The following is a 6,400-nucleotide window of genomic DNA, read 5'->3' on the forward strand; positions in this document are numbered from 1 at the left end:
AGGAAGACCCAGCTCAGGGTGGCTCCTGCTCACTCCCCCTCAGCACACAGACATGGTTCCTGCAGCTCCAGAGATCTCAGAGAGAAGATTCTGGGCAAACAAGGCAGTGCAGGGTCCTTTATTTCATTTTTACACAAAGAGGGTACAGCTCCTTTTTTAGAAAAAGACAACGGGTCACACCAGACAGGTAGATACAGACATATATATAAGACGACAAATAATTTTGCTTGTGAGAAGCATTAATACAACAAAGAAAAGCTAAAAGAAAAGAAAAAAAAAATGTACAAAACTCAGGTTGAACTAGTAATGTCTTATATTACAAGTGACAGGCAGAAGAAGGAGGTCAGTTCATGACTGCTTTTGAAAAGCAAATACTCATCACTTTTGTTATAGACTCCTTGAGTTCGCTGTTCCTCATGCTGTAGATGAGGGGGTTCAGTGCTGGAGGCACTACCGAGTACATAACAGACACCACCAGATCCAGGGATGGGGAGGAAATGGAAGGGGGTTTCAGGTAGGCAAACACACCAGTGCTGATGAACAGGGAGACCACGGCCAGGTGAGGGAGGCAGGTGGAAAAGGCTTTGTGCCGTCCCTGCTCAGAGGGGATCCTCAGCACGGCCCAGAAGATCTGCACATAGGATACCACGATGAATACAAAACAGTCAAATACTATTAACATACAAACCGCAAGAAACCCAGCTTCCCTGAGGTAGGAGTGTGAGCAGGAGAGCTTGAGTATCTGTGGGATTTCACAGAAGAACTGGCCCAGGGCATTGCCCTTGCACAGGGGCAGTGAAAATGTATTGGCCGTGTGCAGCAGAGCATTGAGAAACCCAGTGGCCCAGGCAGCTGCTGCCATGTGGACACAAGCTCTGCTGCCCAGGAGGGTCCCGTAGTGCAGGGGCTTGCAGATGGCAACGTAGTGGTCGTAGGACATGATGGTGAGGAGAGAATACTCTGCACCAAACAGGAAACATACAAAGAAGACCTGGGCAGCACATCCTGCATAGGAAATGACCCTGGAATCCCACAGAGAGTTGGCCATGAATTTGGGGACAGTCGTGGAGATGGTGCCCAGGTCGAGGAGGGTGAGGTTGAGCAGGAAGAAGTACATGGGGGTGTGGAGATGCTGGTCCCAGGCTATGGCGGTGATGATGAGGCCGTTGCCCAGCAGGGCAGCCAGGTAGATGCCCAGGAAGAGCCAGAAGTGCAAGAGCTGCAGCTCTCATGTGTCTGTGAACGGCAGGAGGAGGAACTGGGTGAAGGAGCTGCTGTTGGACATTTGCTTTTCCTGAGCATGGGGTACTGTCATGAGAAAAAAAAGACAGTGATAAGCCAGGGAAGAGTTCTCTGACAAAAACAAAACAACTCCCATAGACCTGTCACACACCCTGAGGGCAGAGGCTTTGCTGTGTGGGAGAGGAGGTGAGAGGGCTGCTCACAGGAAGGATCTGCACTGCAGGGGATCATAGCGAGTGTTTTCTCTTCGCCCTCCCATAACAATTCTGGGTTTAGTTTCATTTCTGATCATTTCCCTGCTGCCTGGAGATTCTCCCCCTGGGAGGTGTTTCCCTGTCCATGTCTCTTCCCTGTCAGCGCTCACAGACCCCATCCCACCCTCTGTGCCCTCCCCCTGGCCCTACAGATCCTGCCTGTTCACAGGGCACTGCCTGGGGGCATCTTCCTGTTTGCAGGCTGGAAAACAGGACAGGTCAGACTAGCCTGATGGGTCCAGCCAAGGTGATGCAGGTGCTGTGCACAGGCAGAGGGGTGGTGAAGGGATGTTATGAGCCTTCTGGCAGCTGTACTGATCACTCAGAGTTGCGGCTCAGGAGTCTCAGTGACTTGTTTAAGCATGAGAGCTCATTTTCATTTTATCCTTTCCTGCACCCCCCACCCCTTGGGATAGGAAACTGAAAAGACAGGCTCAGGAAAGCTCCTTATCTGTCTGGTAATCCTTGCATTGATCTTCCTGAGGCATCCCCTTGGAAAAATGCTGGGGGTGATATGGAGCTGTGAGCAGTGCTGACCCACACAGCACCCTCTCCACAGCAGAAGCACCTTTCCTGCCCTGATAGGGGTCACTCCTTCCACCCACAGCTTCTCTACACAGACCTGTGGGGATCTCCTTGGCAGGGACCCTGCTCTGCAGGGCAACCCTGGGTGCAGAAACAGCTTCACACACCTGGACTCATCCTCAGCAGGAGGCAGCTGCCTCTGATGGTTCATGAAGGAATTCCCTGCTCTGCTGCATGTCCTCCTTAGCTGTACAAGGAAGTTTCTGATAGTTTTATTTACCTGTCTTGTTTGTTGTACCAGCATCAGGAAATCCCACCACCTCCTCTGTGTGAAGATTTTTCTCCTTGTGAACTCACAGCAAACCTCCCACCCCAGACTGCATTTCTCCTCTCTTTCTGGCTCGTCTCCCATTGCAGGCAGAGCCCTCAGCCCTGCTGCGCTGTGCAGAGGAGCTGCTCCTGGGCAGAGCTGTCTCTCTGCAGCGCTGCCGCTTGCCAGGAGCTCCCTCTGTCCCAGGAGCCCAGCCCAGCTCAGCAGCACAGGAGCAGCCCAAGGCGCTTTAATGACCCCTCTGGTGGGTTTGGTGCTGAGTCCATGGACCTCAGACCCTGAGGGGAATTTGATGAAACCTCTCAAGAAATCAGATTCAAACTCCAAAGTTTCTTGCAATGTTAATGAATCCCAGTGAGGGACACTACTGAGGAACTGACCCCAGGGTCTGGTTAGAGAAGAAAATGGGATACAGCGACAACAGGTCAGGGAAAGCAAGGTGAAGTTCTCTTAGATGCTGAGTAAACCTGTATGTGTTTCATTAACCAAAGGGACAAGCCCTGACCCCCAGCCCTGGGAAGGCAGATCCTGTCCCTCCCACGTTGCCCAGGGCCCTTCCTGGACAGTGTGATGTGGGGCTGTGCAAGGCCAAGGGCAGGACTGTGGTCCCACACCTCCCAGGTTCCTGGCTGGGGAAAGGAGGCCATGAGGCCCCTGTGCTGGAAGGACAAGGTGTCTCCTCACAGGCATCAGAGGTGCAGACAACAGCCATAGCCAAGGGGAGAAGGAGCTCATGTCTGTTGGGTCTTTCAGCCTCTTTACATCCCTTGATCCCCTCCACCACAGCCTGTCCTGTGCTGTGGCATCCCCTGCACCTCTTTCCCTGCAGGCTGCAGACATCCCGCCTGCTGCCCCACCTTGCTCTTGTCTGAGCATCTTCCTTCCTTTGCTGAGATCTCTGCATCCTCCCCAGCTGTTCCTTGAAGCACAAAGCCTTGGGCTGATGCTGACTCCCTCTGCTGACCTGCTCCACCACAGCACTGCCCTTCCAGTCACATTCCTTGCTGCTCATGTCCAGCCTGGACCTCCCCAGGTACACTTTCAGCCATTATTTCTTTCTCATGCTCTTTCCCACTAGGAAGAAACCTCCACCACCTCTGAAACCACCCTTCAAGCACTCTCAGGCTACTCCTGCACTGCTGCAGGCTCCCCAGCGCTGCTGGGCCAAAGCAGCCCAGGTCCCTCAGCATCCCACACCATGTGCACAAGGTCCTGAACCTGCCTTGGCAGAGCCCTGCACTCTCCCGTTCCTCCCTGCTTCTCCAAACTGGGAAGCCGCACACTGGCACACCCCCGTGTGTGTGGGGTCACACCAGTGCTGAACCGAATGGGATGAGAACTCCAGGTGTCTGGGTCCGCACGCTCCTCCTCATGCAGCCCCGTGTGCAGCTGCCTTGTTCATGGTGAGCGTGCCCCATGGCTGGTGTGGGGACCTTGGAGTGCCCAGGCCCTTCTCCTCAGGGTCACTGATCAGCGTGTCAGGTCCTTGTCTGTCCTGACAGATCGTATTGTTCTCGTGCCCCAATACAGAACTGTTCACTTCATCTTGTGAAAATTCAGAGCTTTCTGAATGGGTGAACACCAGATTTTCTCAAGGTCTGGATTGTCCCTTGACTGAAGCTCCATTTGCTCATCTGTTAGTGTTTGCAGTCAGGTGGTTTATCCTAATGAGGTTTTCTCTCTCAAGATAACAGCATGAGGAGTTACAGAACATTACAAATATCATCTCATGGAGAAACAGTGGGGGCTTGAGGGTCCAGTACTTATAATGCCAGAAGTCTAGAGTCAAAGTGATAGATCCCCTTCACGTTGGAGAGCAGCAGGAATGTGTGGAGCTCTGCCTGGGGAAAGACAATGTCAGCTGAAGGTTGAGGAGTCAGCATGAGAAGGCAGAACAACATGGGCAATGTTGTGGTCACTGGACATCAGCTGCAGACTCACTGGTCAGGCAGAGGAATGAGAAGAGGCCTCCTTCAGACAAATGAAAGAAGCCTCATGTTTCCAGGGCTGTGTCCTCCTGGCACACCTGAGATATCCCAGTATCTGCAAGGTACCAGCCATCCAGGAGGGTTTGGAACTCGATGACAACATCTTCCTGACACGGGTGACTGAGGAGTCAGTGGGGTGAGGTGCCCTGTGGGACTTCACACTTACAAACCATAAAGAGTTGGTCAGGATGGAACAGTCAGGGATGGGAAAGTGGAGCTGAGGCTCCTGGGAGATGATCACAAGGCCAAGAGCAGGATTTCAGGAGAGCAAGCTTTGGCCTGCTGAGGGACCTGCTTGGGTCCTACGGGACATGACCTTGGTGTCTGCAGTGCTTTTCTCTCACATCTCCTCCCTCCTCTCTCCCACCTGCTGTTGTGCAGCGTTTTTTACCATTTCTCAAATACAATATCCCAGAGGTGCTGCCAGCATCACTGAGTGGCTCAGATTTGGCAAGGAGTGGGTCCATCTTGGAGCAGCTGAAATCAGTTCTGTCTGACGTTCAAACTCCTGTTGTCTTCTCAGAGAGGTGACAACTGTAGCACAGACACACTCACCCCAGTTCCAAGACTGCCATGTAAACCCAGTACAGGGTGACAGCGCATTGGGTTTTGCAAACTACTGGATCATGGAAAAGATCTTCTGTCAGCAACCTTTTGAAGTCTCCAGTCAATAAGCAGGTTCCTGTGGGGAACTATAATTGCCCTGACATTCACTGGTCAGGCAAAGCTACAGGTGCTAACAGTCCAAAGGATCTTGGGCCAACTTCTTACCATGTCTGCTTGGTGGGCAACAAGGGTGGCTCTCACCTGGATCTGGAACTGGGATAAAAGGAAGATCTGGTGCGGGATGTGAACATCAGTGTCCATCTTGGCTGTTGTGACCAGGACACAGTGGGGTCCCAGGCACCAGAGGGGAGGGAGGAAGGCCAGCAGCAGAGCACAGGCTGGTGGGCTCCAGAGGAGAAGACTTTCACATAACTGGGTGTCTGATACAGGTGGTGCCATGGGCAGCAGTTCATAAGGGTGAAGGAGCTCAGAAAATCTGATCAGCGTTACAGGACAGCCTGCTCCAAGCACAAGAATGATCTCTCCACGTACCCATGAGAAGAACCATTTATCTCGTGAGGCTGCTTCTCTGAACTGATGGAGCACCAGGGCACAAAGGCAGCACACAGGAGGTGGAAGCAGGGGAAGCTGTAAAGGAGGAATTTAGAAACCTTGTCCATGGATGTGGGGATGATGCCAAAGCTGCCCTGGACTTGGTACCTGCAGGAGAGTCTGAGGGCAGCAAGATGAGCTGACACTGCTTCATTTCCAGTAAAAGAACAGACAGGTTGAATGTGGAACTGCGGATGAACTTCATAAGGGTAGAATCAGACAGGACTGAGGTTCTTCATGGCTTCTTTGCCTCCATCTTCACCAGCAAGGTCTCCTGGGACTTTGTTCCTGAAGGCAGGAGTCTGGAGAACACCCAGCAGTGGATGGGGCTCAAGTCAGGGGTGACCTGAGCAAACTCAGACACCATTACAGAACAGGAGATGGGTCACTTGAACAGCTCCATGAACACAAGTATGGCTGTGCTGTGGCACCTGAGATTCCCAGGAACACCCACCTCTTGGTCCAGAGTTGTGTGATTCCTCTTGAGGTGTCCTGGCTTGTCTCCTCAGTCAAGTGATCCTTTAGGCACCCACTTCTCTGACACATTCAGTCGTTCTCAGGAGATTCTCTAGATCAATATTCATTGGAGATTGTTGATACCAGCTGTTCTGGAAATGAGGGTTTTGGGAGGGGGACGGAAATATTAGAGATTTGGCTTTATTACCCTTTATTATGGAAATGCTCACTGTTTGGCTACAATTCTGAAATCTCTGAAATCATCCACACAGGACTTGGAGCCTTTAGGAAAGTGCTGCAGAGAGCATTGTCTTGTAAGGGAATTTTGGATGTTACTGAGCCCTCTGCTGCCACGATCCTGAACTGCAGGTACTGAAAGAATGAACAAACCTGTCATGAACTGAAGGGCAGAAACAAACCCCAAGTTTCTGAGGGTGTTTGGACCC

General features: G+C 52.1%; 1 pseudogene; it reads right to left on the reverse strand.

The window, feature by feature from the left end:
- Window positions 1–343: 343 nt before the first annotated feature.
- On the reverse strand, window positions 344–1,315 carry LOC136116158 (olfactory receptor 14J1-like; annotated as a pseudogene).
- Window positions 1,316–6,400: the final 5,085 nt, after the last annotated feature.

The sequence above is a fragment of the Patagioenas fasciata genome, chromosome 7, assembly GCF_037038585.1.
Source record: "Patagioenas fasciata isolate bPatFas1 chromosome 7, bPatFas1.hap1, whole genome shotgun sequence".
In the NCBI taxonomy this organism is placed as follows: domain Eukaryota; kingdom Metazoa; phylum Chordata; class Aves; order Columbiformes; family Columbidae; genus Patagioenas; species Patagioenas fasciata.